We start from the raw sequence: 15,333 nt of genomic DNA on the forward strand, positions 1-15,333 counted from the left end.
ATAAATGGCTGAAACTTCTTGCAAATATTTCCTTCTATATGCTCCACAAATAGGTATTAAAAATCTAAGGTAGCTTTTTATATGTTTTTCTTTTTAAAACTGTTAGACATAAACTTAAATTTTTTAAGGTTTAGTGATTTTAAGTTTTTGCATATATATCTATCTTACCCTGGTAGTTCACCTTCGGATATACTGAATTAGTATGGCTAAGCTATGGATTTTTATCCAGAGTTTAGACAAACTAAAATAATTGTTTTGCCATTTTCTTTGTTACATATTGTTATTTTGCGAAAATACTTGGTAACATTGTTTGGATAACTATCATCCTTATGTTTGATTTTAAATTTTCTAGCAGGGTTATTTTATTTGGCTGATAATCAAATTAAAAATTACATCAAATTTAGGTATGGCGATAATGCAGATAAATTCATAATTTGTTTGGGGAAAGTTTTATTTCCAAGCCTTCAAGTGGAAAGAAGTTTAACTTGATATATGATATATGTGAGGGGGACAGAGTAAAGTGAAACTTTAGAGAGAAGCTTTGTTTGTGCAAAACAACAACAAAATATTTTTTCTTGATTCTACTTTAAATATATCTACATATCTCAAGGCTTTAATAAGTAAGGGTAAATTTTTTAAAAAGTGTTTGACTGATTAAAGCATTTATGAAATGAAATATACCAAGATAAATGTATAATAATATAAATTTGTTTTATCATTATTAGATTTTTGTAATTAGACGTACTCTAGATGTAGAAAGGAAAATAATATAATAAAGAGATATATGCTTGAACTTTCCAGCATTAGGGTAACTAATCATATTCAAATTAATTTAACTTTGCTTCATCATAGGAACTATTATTGAAATACATATGCTTCCAGTAATTATATTAACCTCCCTCCCCCCCCCCCCCATCCCACCCCAAACACATATAACCCTTAATCCTATGTTCTAAAAATATATATCATATTGACATACCAACAATTCAGCATATACATAACATGGTTTCCATATTTTTTACAACTACTCCGAAAAAAAAATAATTCTTGTAACAAATATATATAATTATAAATAGAATTTTAATTTAAATATAGCTTCTTAACAAAATATGTATATAGATTTGCTATTTGCCTGACCCCTAGTCTCCTAGGGAAGGCGGGAACAGTAAAAAAATAGTCTGAAATCATTCCCCAAACATGTATTAGGCTTTCCTGAAAAGTAAACCAATTAGGCGTTTCCGAGATCTATAGCTTCAGACAAAAAAACTACTACTTTATATTACAGGATAATATTAGATATAGCATTGGAAAAATTGGGTAACCATGGTTAGAACCTATACATTAGTTGTAACATAATTTCATACAAGTCAGACGTACTGTTAACTTATTCAAGAAACGAACAAATATTTTCAGGTAATAACATAACTTCTCTTATGTGTTTATCATTTATATATTACTTTTATTAGCTGCTATGCTACTCTATATCTTAAAATGTCTGTTTTTTCTATTATAAATCATATTTTCCATTCTATTTTGAATGCTTTTTTCAGCTAGTTATGCCTCATAACCTTTAAGCATCACTATATGCTATGTTCATCTGTCTGTCTGTATGCACCTAATCTCTTCCAGTTTCATTTACTAATTTTTACCTTTAAGATCTTCACCCTTTTTGGATGTTATCATCCTTATTTATAAATATTTAATACTTCTTAAATTTTAATTTTACAGTTCTTTAATATATATTGTCAGATTTTAAAAATCATTTCAAATAACAGAATATTCTCTTTCAGGATTGTTTGTCTGCTTTATGGCCTAAAAGTAGGAGTGCTCATTAAAACCAGATGCCATCATAAAAAGCTGCAATTTCAGTTAAAGAAGTTACCGGACCACCTTTATCTTATGAATTACAGAATACGTGAAACCCATCATATGTAATAACTTAATGCAGCCAAGTCGCCTAATTGTGAAAATGGTTCCCTAAAGGCTAAAAAGACTGTTGCAAAAATGTGAAACGATTTTTTTCAAGGCTTGTGAAAAGACACAATAAATGATCATTCTTTTTTTGATAAGATAATTATAATTATATACTTCGTACAATTATATATAACAAATAAAGTTCTTAAATTTTGTCTTTTTTGTTTTTCTTCTTAATAGATAGAAATTTTTTTTTGTTCAGTAAGTAGAAAGTTCTATTTATAGTGTTTTTGTGTGGAAAGAATTTTAATAATTTATATCAAGGTTTTAAGCAATTTGTGTAAACTAGGGGCGATGCACTGAAATATTGTATTTTGCCTTCCCCATTAATCCTTCCTTATACCTTCCCCCTTCATTTATTTTCCCTTCTGTTATATTCCTCAAAAACTCCATTTCTTTCCCTTTTATGATTCTTAGAATATCCAGCCCACCCAATATTCAATCCCCCTACATTATTATTTAAAATTTGACCTTTCTTAACCCCATTTCTTGTCACACCCTTTTACCTCCAAAAATGCCCCCTCCCCCTTTTTTTCACTCTCTCACTACTCTCATCTATCCCCTTTCTATCAATCCCTATTTACATCCCCACAATCCCCCCACCTAACCCTAACACTAATTGCTCTCCTACCTTTCCCTGAATACCCCACCCCCTCCCTAAATATTTGTGTCCTTACTTCTCATAGCCCCTTCCCTCACCCCATCTCTTTCCCACATTCCCTCCTTAAACTGACATATATAGTTAATTAATCATTTTTACAGATTTTTGAAATTTGATCTACATATGGAATTAATGCTGCTAAAATGTATTTTAGACAAATCTAACTAATTATTGGCCAAAAGGGAATCTATTTCTTAATACAACTAAATGACTTACAGTTACCCTATTTTCTGAATCTTTTCCAAAGGATAGAATCATCTGTACATATGGATTTCGTATGGCTAATGTCTTATTTTAGTACGGAGAAGGTTCAGAATTAATTTTATCACATTTAATGTGAGAATGTTGATTTTATCATATTCAAAATAAATGCTGTAATAAGCTTTAAAATATTTAAACACTAGTCTCTCATTGGACACAAAATGACGTCCAATAAGAAAAAGGAATAAAAATATTGGAAAGAAAATTATTTTATTTCAAAATTAATTCCTGGCATTTTGGAATAAAAAATATAGGGGAAAGAAAATTATTTATTTCAAATTTATTTCTGGTCTTGAAATAATATTCATTATTTTATTTTAATTCGAGTGTCAACCAATAAGAAATAGGCATGCTGTTTTAAAAGTTTGGAATAAAAATTATTATTTTTTGTCAATTCCTGTTTTCAGAGTATAAAATGAGAATAAATTTTCCAACATCATTATTGATTTCTAATTTAACATTTCATACAGTGGGTAATATTTATTTCAACATTTTTTGTCATTCAAAATCTAGTGTCACAAAAATAATAATATTTAACATAAAAAAGAAATTTTTAAAATAATTTTGTTTTCTTTATTTGTTGAAGATTTAAGCCCAAGCTTTTTCTGAGGGGGGAGACCCCCCTCAACCCCCCCTCTCCTGAGGGGGGAAACCCCCCTCAACCCCCCCCCTGACGCTCTCTTCTTTAAATCTTTCATTATTTCTGTAATTTATTCTAACTATCTTATAAATTTCAAAACATGAGATAAAAAGGAAATAATTTGCTGTACATTATTAAAAAATTTAAAAATTGTAAAAAAAATTCCAACATGATTTTTAATTTTAAATACAAGAATATTTTTTCCTATATGATATGTTAAATTTAAATACAGGAATAATTTTGTACTGTGGAATTCAAGAAATAAATGCTGTACATTAGAGTGGCTTGATTTTCAATGATTTTCTGATTTTAAATGTGCTACATACACTTTCTGTCTGAACATCATATAAGAGACCAAAAAATGAAAAGAAAATATTTTGAATAATGGGGAGGCTCGCTGATGCATGTAAACTTTTAGAAAAACACTTGTGGGGAGAATTTTTTTTTTTTTTTTTTTTGGGAGGGGGCAATTATTTTTCTTTCAAAGTATAGCTTTATGCACCTTCCCAATTTTGTCTTGAAGAGTAGAATAAGAATAAAAAATCTGTTTTTAAAACTATTGATCCTAGCAAGAAAAATACATAAATAATTTTAAAAACCAAGAGATTTTACATTTAATTTAAGATTTTTCATGCTTGGATGAATATTTTTTAAAACCAATTTGATATTCTTATATTAATCAACAAGACAAATTCAAAAAGATGCATAAAGCAATACTTTGAACGAAAAAAAGTTGCACCTCCAGAATAAACTTCTAAAATTTTTAATGCATGGAAACACCTTCCCCCCCATTTCCCCTCAAGGACAAAATCAATTGTTTATATTTAGGTTTATATGACGTTTAAACTGTAGATGTTGATTACAAATTCAATGTCCAAAATTGATCCACTCTACTGTACATTGTTATAATTTAATATTTGATGTGGGTATAAACATTAGACATAGATGGTCAATCTGACCCCATTTTTTTCTTAAAAAGAAACCTTTGTTCACTTTTTGTTGTATATGAAATACAGCCCTATAGGCAACATTATTTGCAACTAAATTTTGCAATGATATAATTTTTAGAAAGATAACTTTATTATAAGAAATTAAATTATTTATAACTAACTTATTATATGTTGTGTCATACGCTTCACATTATATGATGGAAGAAATATTTTCTTCAAATATTTCACCCAAGGAAAGCTTTAACCTAAGATATTTAACAATTTATTGCTGATACATAATGTAAACAAAATTCCCTTGTGCTGTCTCTAGGTTATCTCTATTGTATAAATGAACGTACAAAAGAGGAGGAGAGAGAGAAGGAAATAGACAGAAAAGTGAGGGAGGGGGGAGGGGGAAGAAATATAGAGAAAAATAGACAGAGATATTTATTGTTCACCCTTAGATGATGTAAATTTTTTGATAGACTTTTTTGAATTTAAGAAAAAGATAGAGAATGAGACAAAACCAAGTATCATATTTTATTAATATTGCTTATACAAGAAAGGTCATTCAAAATTATTTCACCAATATTAAGGTCAAGTGACAAAAATTTAAATTTCCACCTACTTCGCCCCCAGAGGGGGCAATAGTAGAGGAAAATTCAAATTTTGATCACATGACCAAAATTGTTGAAATAATTTTAATATCCTTTCTAGCATTCACAATATTACGAAAATATGATAAATAACTATTCTAATATACCAGGGTACTTTTCTTTGTTATGGTAACAGTTAATCTGCTCTATAACTCAAATTGTCCCTTTGTATATTTCATAATAGATTTTGTGCTTAGCTACTTATAGATGTTGTCATCCTTGATTGTTTACATAATCTTGATAAATTTTGATTAAGAAATGGAGAATTTAGATGAAAAATCACCACCAAGTTCTGTAGATTCTTGTAGTGACACTGGACAGGTATGTGAATATTTAAATACTGTATCTTTGCCCAGCATCATTATATAAAAGTTGCAGGATGTATATCTGTTTGTACCCAAGGATCTTGCCAACTGCTGAACCGGTTTGATTCTCCTTTTAAATTATCTTCTCTTAAATTAGGTTCTTTTAAGGTTTATACTCTTTTGGGTGAGGGCCCCTGGAAACAAAATACTATTACCTGCAATTTTTTAACCTTATAGGGTCATATAGATGTTAGTAAAATAATATTGGATATAAAATTTGCGTAAACAAAAGATCTTTGCTTTTGTCAAAAACATCAAATAAAACATGTCATTTGAAGATTTTAGCAATCAAAAATAAGTTTCTGAAGAAAATAAGCTTTTAATTTTGCTTCGTAATTTGATATCTTTCAAAATTTTCACTGTACTAAATGAATCATTTTGAAATGTCTGTAACTTTTTTTGTTTTTGAAGCTGTATGCTTTAAGAAATATAAGTAATCTCATATATATATTGAAATGGTACTTTTGAAGTTTGAAAGGGATATTCTGTCCAAAGAAGTTGTGTTTTTTTTCTAATATTTGAAAATTGGCATAAATTTCTTAAGAGTACTTTTACAAATAGGAATTAAAAAAAGAGTGTAGGAATTTAAAATATTATACCTACACAATTCAGGTAGTTGAAAAAAAGATAGTTATTTCAAGTTTTTTTTTAAAAGAAAATATTATGATCTATTAAATTTTAGTGTACTTGTGGACTACAATTTGGAGTTTTCCCTTTAACATTGCAAGATTCAAAATATTTAGCCGAAGAGTTATTCAATATGAGTATAAACTTTCAAGGCCCTGCAGGAAACAATCAGAGAATCTTAGCTAAAGAAAAGATTGATGAGATAAAACAGAAAGTAGCTGATTATTATTTTGATCCAGAGTGTAAGGTTATAGCTATTCCAAATCATTATGTAACACCTAAGAAACCAACTGTGTTAGGTAAAGAAGGAAGAAAAAATATAGATAATCAAATTTTGGACAAACATTGTGAAGAACTCTTACATAACAGTAACAAGCCCTTTTCACTCCACCGGGGGAGCATAGGCCGCTGACAATTTGTCAGTGTTTCTGTAACAATGTGGGTTTTTATGGATATGGGATAGGGTTGTCAGCCCTAAGCCCTATGATTGCGGTGTAAAGCGTCCATTTGCCCATCAGACAACCAACCCTTTGATTGCACGACCTTTGTCTGAGAAGTCCTAACTGTGCATGGTAGTGAGTTGCGCCTGTTTTGGGCCAAGGCATTCCCCCTACTTTAACTATTTTTGTCGCGCACCTGACATAGTAGCAGTAGGAACCATTTTTAACGTCTTTAGTTATGATGCGGTGTCGGACCGAGATTCGAACCTATCACCTTCCCGACGACGAGCGGATGCGCTACGTGTTGAGCCACGGTCGCGGGTGAACTCTTACATAATCACATTGTAAATGCTGCTAGAAAATCAAAGACTGAATATTTTGTGATGATTGGATTTCAATCTGGAGATTGCATTCAACAACTAGTTAAGAAGGGAAAAGACACCAGAGGAAAAGATCAAACTGCAGATTTTAATGGGCATGAAAAAAGAATAAAGGCATTGTTGGACATTGAAGATATTCCCAAGGAAAAACTAGATTTATGTATAGAGGAACATTTAAAATGGAAAGAAAACAAGCTTGAATTAAAAGATTCAAAAAGCTGGCGGTTTAAAAAGGAATGTTTTATAGATAAATCAAATTCATCTGAAGTTGGAGATTGATAGAATTAACTTTTCATAAATATTTTTTTTTATATATTTTTTAGAATATAAAACATTTAATATTACAGGTACTTAAAGTGATCACGAAGCTGGAAAATAGTTGATATATGTTACAGATTAATGTTTTTTAAGAGTATTTTTAAAAGAATTAAGTCTTATATACTTCACATTTAAAAATTTATCAAACTTTAAAAAAATTAATTTTCACACATTAAAACATTTATGTTTTTTGTGTGTTTTATTATACATATCTTAAAACCTATCAAATTGACAAATTACACTTATTTTTCTTGAAATTTACTCGTGGGTGCATAGTAAAATATGTAAGGTTTTGTTACATACATATTAAACTAACCAAAATGGGTTGTATATAGCTTTCTAGGGGTGATTAAAAATTCTCCCGATGATCGCAAAAATATATCCATATATGGAAAAATCCATTTTTGATTATGGACCCTGAAATTTCATTTTTCGTTTATTTTTAAATCAATTTAAATATCCAAATATTTATAGATATATGATGTAAAAAATCATTAGAAATCAGTCATTTGCTTTGTTTATATATGATACAATGTAATATAACTAAAAAGATAAATATAGGCAATTTTGAAATATTATCAAAGCAAACTTAAAAATGAGAAATCTCGGCACCTTGAGAAAGGGAGAAGGAAAGCATTAAAGTGTGCGACAATACAAAACAAACACACTCTACAGCTGTAAACCTGTCTGCTTGTTGTTAGTTGGTTATAATAATGCATTTATATTTTATGTTTTTTACAATCAATATAATTCAAACGTAAGTTATGTGATTATTATTATTATGTAAAAGCAAGGCTTTTATACATTAAAGCCTTAAAAGTGCCTTAGATTGGATTTATGCCATTTTCCTAATTTAAATTAACCTCCTAAGAGGAACCATATCAGTTCAGCAGTTAGCGAGATTCTTCACTACAGACAAAAAAAACTTACTACTATTTTAAATACTAACTACTTAAAACATACAATCCTTTATTTAATGTTATATTCAACTTAATATATCGTAGATTAAAAAAACGTAAATATTTTGAACACAGAGTAGTAAAAGCTTGTTTAAGGTAATTATATTATAATTTATATAATTTCAAAGGTGCATTTGTTCATTGTCTTAGTCATTTGCATAACTTGGGATAAGTCACCGGATATTAATTTGATGTATATCTCAATTATGTTAAATAAAATTTACCCTTTTGTAGAAACTTTTAATTTTTACCAACCTATAAGGATATAATAAATGCACACAAAGTATGGACAATGAACTGATGCACATCTAAATTTCGTGGAAAAGTATTGACACTGCATTTTTGTACCATCCAATAAAAATCATATTTAAGTTTCTCTGCCAACGAGTGAGAGCATTCTTATGAGTTTTTACTAGTTTTATTTACATGCCAATATCCCCTCCCTGCCTAGCTGGTATAATGAGTTATTTTATATGATTACGCATATACGCACGCTTACATAAAGGTAGAGGGAATGGGATACTAACTTATGGCTTGATTCACATGCCACTCGTTTAAGAATAATTTCTACAGAAAATTTCAGACCTTATATTCTACTGATAACATGAAATGTCTACTTAGTGAAATATTAATTAAGTATATTTTTTAGGTATGAATTGTTTGATGTTTGTGTTCTTTTGTTGCAAAGTTTTGCAGAAATATTGAATCGTTTCTTAAGGTAATTTAATGACAGCAACCATAAAAGCAAAGCTCTGAAACTGTAGGTCAGACTAACATTAAAGCCAAACAAGGAGAATATAATTAAGTCAAAACAAAATTGTAAATAAAGGGGGGGGGGGGGGGGTTAATGCAACCATCTTGTAATCAGTGAGCAAATGGCACTTAGAATTCGAATTTTGATCTAAACTTTTGCATGAGTAATCCTTGGTAGGTCTATTTTCCCTAAATTGAACAAAAAGTTGGAAAAGTAACGGCTGGCGGCTCAGCCGTTTTTTTGCCTATTTTCAGGGTAAATTCATCATCAATTACGTAGGAATCAACTATTTAAAACATATTTTTGGTTTAATTCATGTTAGATAATAGCAATAATCATTTTTGAAACTTCTAGTACCAACAGCTACCGTCGAGAACCGTTTGATAGCATTTTGGAGTGGCAACGAGAATAAGGTGGAGATAGGTTTTGTGAATAATTTGTACTATAGACATCCAAAAAATGGCAAAACTGCTGAGCCGCCAACGGTTAGCCATTACTTTTCCAACTTATTGTTCGATTTAGGGAAAATAGACCTACCAAGGATTACTCATGCAAAATTTTAGATGGAAATTCGAATTCTATGTGCCATTTGCTCACTGATTACAAGATGGTTGCATTACCCTCCCCCCCCCCCCCTTATAAGAGATATTTGTCAGACAAACGAACGAACGGACCCTAATTTAATATAAAAAAATTGTATGAACGCTAGTTAATTTGAGTAATTTATGCAAAACTAAGAATGACAAAATCCTTAAAGGCGAAGTTTAACAAAACAGACAAACAAAAAAAACATTCCTTTAATCGCTTGTGTGTTGTCTGCAAAAAGTAAATTGTTCTCAAAGGAAATGGAAATTAAAAAAAAGTCTTCTGGCTTCCTAGAATCGTGTCTTTTTTTATCTGATAATGAAAATATTCCACCAATAGAATGTTCATTTAAAATGATCATTATATTTTAGTTTGAATGGCCTAAATTTCTGACCCTACCTCCTGACAGAGAGTAAGAACCTAGTTTCCTAAAATTATAAAAACAGGTAAAAACTATAGTTGTATACTAGCAACTATACTCTTAGAGGGAAAGAGGGTTTACTTTTCACTTCAAATTTTAGTATAGAAATAATTTTTTTAAAAAGGGGAGGGGGTCAAAGGCGATTTCACTGGGGAGGTTAAAGGTACCCAAAATAAATATTAACTTTTACTGGACATAAAAGAAGAAAACGATGTCAGTCCAGTGTTTTCACTCAGACATCCTGTTACTTTATATATACTAGCAGCTACGCCCCTAGAGACCTTTAAGGGGTGATGACCTTCCCCCCACCTTTTTTAAAATTTTAGTTTTAATTTTAAATTTAAGAAGAAAATAAAAAAAAATTATAGGGTCATTTTTTCATATGTCGATATATATTTCGCATGTTGGCTATACCTTATTTCCTGCGGATCCCCATTCTAAAGCTGAAGAAGGGGGGGGGGGGGTGTATTCATACTTTAGTTTTAAAAAGAATAAGTAAATAAGAAATTAAGAGGGTTGGTCAATGTTTTCTTAGCACAATTTCTCTTGGGAGTTGGTAAAGTCCTCTTCCAAAATAGTTATTGATTCTATGCAGTTATTGGATGCATATATGTGATTAGTAGTTTGATGTATATGTGTCTTGTTCGGGTTTTTTTCATCAAACTACATAAGAACCTTTCCCGGAATTTTTATAGGCTTCGAATTAAAGGCATCCTTTATCTGTTAGCGAGATCTTTTAAAATGTTCTTTATTAATTTTTTTTCAGGTGTTGAGAAGTTGCTTACCATACCTACTTTATGCGCTTTGAGAACTCGAGAAATAAGAAATTAAATCAATGAAAATTAATGATATTTCTCGTATTCATTCCAATCCGGTGGATAGAAACCGGTTCTCATCCATACGAAAAACTATGTCTAGCATCGTATTATATCCAGCTTTCTACGAATATAAAAATGTACAATCATAAGATTAAAACCAGTTTCTTTAGCCTGTGCCTTCGGCACCCCGGGGCTAAAAAAAATAGTTTTAATCTCATAATTGTACATTCTATATCCGCGGAAAGCCGTTTATAATACGATGCGAGAAATAACTATTCTAGTTTTCATTCAAAACCAATTAATATTTGGTAGATTAGAACCGGTTCTCAGCCATGCCAAAAATTATGTCTAGTATCGTATTATATATCCAGTTTTTTACGAATAAAAACATATACAATTATAAGATTAAAACAATTTTTTAGCACTGAGATGCTGAAGGCATGAAAAGCTGTTTATAATACGATGCGAGAAAGAACTATTATTTTGTTTATGCAAATTTTGAAAAATAAGAATGTAAATGTCTTATGTAGTTGAATTAAAAATATAAAAAATTCTTAAAATATTGACTTGTTTTTATGATATTTAGTTTTTACGATGTTTAATTTTTTTTATAAGCAAAGCTACTCTATGATTAGAAATGTCCATTGTTGGTTTAAGGGATTAGACAAAAATCTTAACATTATTACCTCTTGTAAGTATTAGTTCAATGATTTTAAAAAAGGAATTTTGTGGAACTATCCCTTTTTCTTATTTCTAAATTTTTCCTTACGTTGTTTGCTTTTTCTCTAGTTGGAACTCAAGTAAAGAAGATTAATCTAGTTCAGGGTTATATACTTTTTATATACATTTTATTAAAAGCAAAGTTTTTCTATAATTAGGGTAGGGTCATACGTTCGTCCGTCCGTCACAGTTAGCTCTTTTCGTGAATTGAAATAGGTTAGAATTGTCCTATTGATTTCAAACTTTGCATGCTGGTTCCTATAACAGTTAGGTACGACTTAGAGAGCGCAGCATCTCTATAATCGTTACCAGAAAGTCCGTACGTCCATTTAAAACGATCTGTTTTTTTACTTATTTTACATCAACTTTTTGAACGTTAAAATTGTCCTATTCATCTGTCTTTTGGAATACTGATTCCTAATTAATTAATACAACAAGGTTATAAGCGAAGCATCTCTATAATCAAGTCCTAAAAACGTTACTATGTCCTTAGACAGCAACATGTATCTAATTAGTTTTGCAACAAAATTACTTACAATTTTGTATAGACATATGCATTAATATTCAGTTATTCAGTTCTGACACTCTTCAAGTGTTAATGTTTGTTTGTCCATACATTTCAGAGCTTCGCTTTTATAGATGTTGTCATCCTTGTTATATTGAATTTTACTTCTTTAAAAGCATTTGACGTTACATGTCAGGTATATTAGTATTCGATTTTAGAAGTAGCAAAGCTACTTTATAATTTAATTTGTCTGTCCTAGAAACAGATCTATAGTATAAATGTATATACAGACAACTACCTCCCTTCTTTTTCAAAGACCTCTTTCGTCTGCTTCTAATTAATTTTCTTCTACTTGGCTATGTAATATAAGTGATACCATTGGTTGATTTTCAATGACCCAATAGAAAGGTTGCACAAGACGGTTGCGATGGGGAGATACAGTTATTTAATCCTTTTTCTCTCTAGTGTTTTACTGTAATGTCCTAGATAACTAGGGGCCCTTGAGGAGAGTTAGGATTAGTCTACCCCCTTCACTAATTTTCATGAAAATTAAAAAAAAAATATTTGGTTGGTTGTCATTTTTTCTAGGAGCGATTTATCTTATGTGGGTGGTAGTACACTCCTCTTCAAAAGCTATAAGCCATCCCAGAACCTACGAGAAGCTAAATTGTAAAGGAGAACCAAATCTGTTCAGTGGTTAGTGAGATCCCTTGCAATAGACAACAAAACCTGACTACTATATGTAATAGGATTTACAAAAATTTGCTAAAAATTTATGTAAAATTTATTTTAGATAAGCAAAGCTTTTCTATAATTAGGGTTTGTCCGCCTGTCCATTACAGTTAGCTCTGTTCTTTGTTTATCTAGACATGTTAGAATTGTCCTATTGATTTCAAACTTTCACATGATGATTCCTATAACCGTTAAAAAGCGTAGCAACCCTATAATCTTTACCAAAAAGTCTGTATTTTCACGAAATTCCGTAAAGGTGTGTGTTTTAAGACTTTAAAATGGGAGTAGAACTCTAAAATTTGTTATGACAGTTGCTCTAATATGGTACTATATAAAACTGTGAAGAAACGGCGGCAAAGCCTTTTCTACTGCCAAAAAAAACAGTATGCCCTACAAAATTTTTGTTTGCTTTTTCTTGCTAAATTACCAAGATTTGAATCATTTGGGACAAACTTATCATTTTCTAAAATAGTTGACCTTTTATTTGCACTGGACACTTCTGATTTCTTTGATTTAAATTTTAGAAACATGTCCCAACTCTGTCAAAAAAAGTTTGTCTCAAATGATGCAAAATTGTCTAATTTGGAAAGAAAATGCGGAAATTTTTGCAGTTTTTGGCAGAAGTTGTGATTCCGCCGCCGTTTTTAAAAAAAAAATCCACGTTAAACCCCATTATAGCAACTACCATGCCAAATTTTAGAGTTCTACTCCTTTTTCAATGTCTTAAAACACACACCTTTACGGAATTCCCCCTTTAGGAACGATTTTGTTTAGTCTTAGTACTTAATGTTCTGTTTAGTAAGTTCTTACACTCTACAAGAGTTATCGTTTGTTTTTCCTTCCTTGTGATTTTAGATCTTCGCTTTTATAGATGTTCATCCGACCTTGTTTTTCTATGCTGCTTATGGACATTTTCATCCTTATTATTAACGTCTAATAAGTTAGAAGTTGGATAGGTTTAATCCAACATATTAAACTTGACGTATAGAATGTATAGACCAAGAAAATCTTTTCCAAATTAAGTATTTTATTGATCAAAACACAAAAACTCAATATATATGTATATAAAAGGAATTTTAATCTTTACTAAAAATACAAACATAATCAATTACAAAAGCTTAGAGTTTACAAAATTTAAAGGAGGCATTCAATGATATTTTCAGGTGAAATTAAAAGTAAGATCAAATCCATAGAAATTTTAAGAAATTAGTTTTTACTGTAAAGTGTTTTAAAACTTTTTTTTATATATAAATACTGATATTGTTTCTGAAGATAAAAATTAGATTTAAAAAACTACGATAAAAATAGAACAAAAAAATATAATAAAAGCCATTGCATTAATGTTTTGAATAGATAGAATGACACGAATTACAACGTTAATAAAAAATAGCAATCATGGTCAAAATGAATTATTGAAATACTAGCGGCTACGCCCCTAGAAGCCTCTAGTGGCACTTTAAATGTTTGGTTTTTTGTTGCGTTCAAGTTTCTACGATACCTCGCAATGATACGTAGGAGTCTCTATACTTAAAATAAAAATTTTGATTTATTTATCTTGGGAGGGTGGTGGTACACTCCCTCAAAAAAGTTAAAAACCTTCCCGGGACCTATGAGAAGCTACCCTGTTAAGGAGAACCCGATCAGTTCAGCGGTTAGCAAGATCCCTCAGTACAAACATACAAACACACAGACAAACATTCTGTTACTTTATAATAAGGATTTACTAGAAAAAGGGAATCGACTCAACTGAAATACATATGAAAGAAAGATGTAAGAGCAAGGATCTTAAGGGAGAAGGCAATGTCCGATAAATTGATGAAAATTCCCAATGATGAATCACAAAATTATCCCTTCTGTAGATTAAAATTAGTGGTTAAATCATTTGAACATGCAACTATATGAACCAGACAATTAAAATTCACTAATGTCCCCAAAGTTGGTAAACTAACAAATAAGAAAACATAATTTTAAAACGACGGGAACTAGTGTAATAATCAGTCAATAGTCTCTTCTCTCTCTCTGGGTAAACCTTATACTAAAGTAACAGGATGTTTGTCTGTTTGTTTTCTGTGTGTCTGTACCAAAAGATCTCGCTAACCGCTGAACCGATCGGGTTCTCCTTAACATGGTAGATTCTTATGGGTTCTGGGAAGGTTTATAAGTATTTTGGGAGAGGGTACAACCACCCTCCCAAGAGAAATGACAAAAAAATCGAAAATTTTTAAAATTTATGGGAGACTAAAGAATAAAGAGGTAACATAGAGACTTTAACAAACAAAAACATCTAAAGTGCCACTAGAGGCCTCTAGGGGGGGGGGGTAGCCGCTAGTTAATAACATATAGGCTTGAAAAAGTAAACAAGGATGACAACATCCATAAGTAGCGAAGCATAAACAATTAAATAAGAATTTAGATATTAGTTGACAAAAGCATGTATATTAGGAAAAAATCACGAAACCTTTTCAACATTTGTTTTAAATTTCTTAATATTTATTTATATTTAAGTACTATGACTAACAGACTGACGGTCAAAGTAAATTACATACTGGATGCTCAGAACAACGGGAAATTTTATTTTTATATTTTTA

General features: G+C 30.4%; 2 long non-coding RNA genes across 2 annotated transcripts; both read left to right on the forward strand.

Annotated features, from left to right (window-relative positions):
* Positions 1 to 1,281: 1,281 nt before the first annotated feature.
* On the forward strand, positions 1,282 to 2,129 carry LOC145303925 (uncharacterized). The gene is made up of 2 exons (XR_013873867.1): positions 1,282 to 1,413; positions 1,791 to 2,129. It is a non-coding gene; the product is annotated as an uncharacterized LOC145303925 (long non-coding RNA).
* A 5,584-nt stretch (positions 2,130 to 7,713) lies between these two features.
* On the forward strand, positions 7,714 to 11,350 carry LOC145303686 (uncharacterized). Its single transcript, XR_013873784.1, has 4 exons — positions 7,714 to 8,306; positions 8,860 to 8,928; positions 9,921 to 9,995; positions 10,737 to 11,350. It is a non-coding gene; the product is annotated as an uncharacterized LOC145303686 (long non-coding RNA).
* The last annotated feature ends 3,983 nt before the right edge of the window (positions 11,351 to 15,333 follow it).

This window comes from Acartia tonsa, chromosome 13 (assembly GCF_053477335.1).
Source record: "Acartia tonsa isolate MP-2025a chromosome 13, ASM5347733v1, whole genome shotgun sequence".
NCBI classification, from domain to species: Eukaryota; Metazoa; Arthropoda; class Copepoda; order Calanoida; family Acartiidae; genus Acartia; species Acartia tonsa.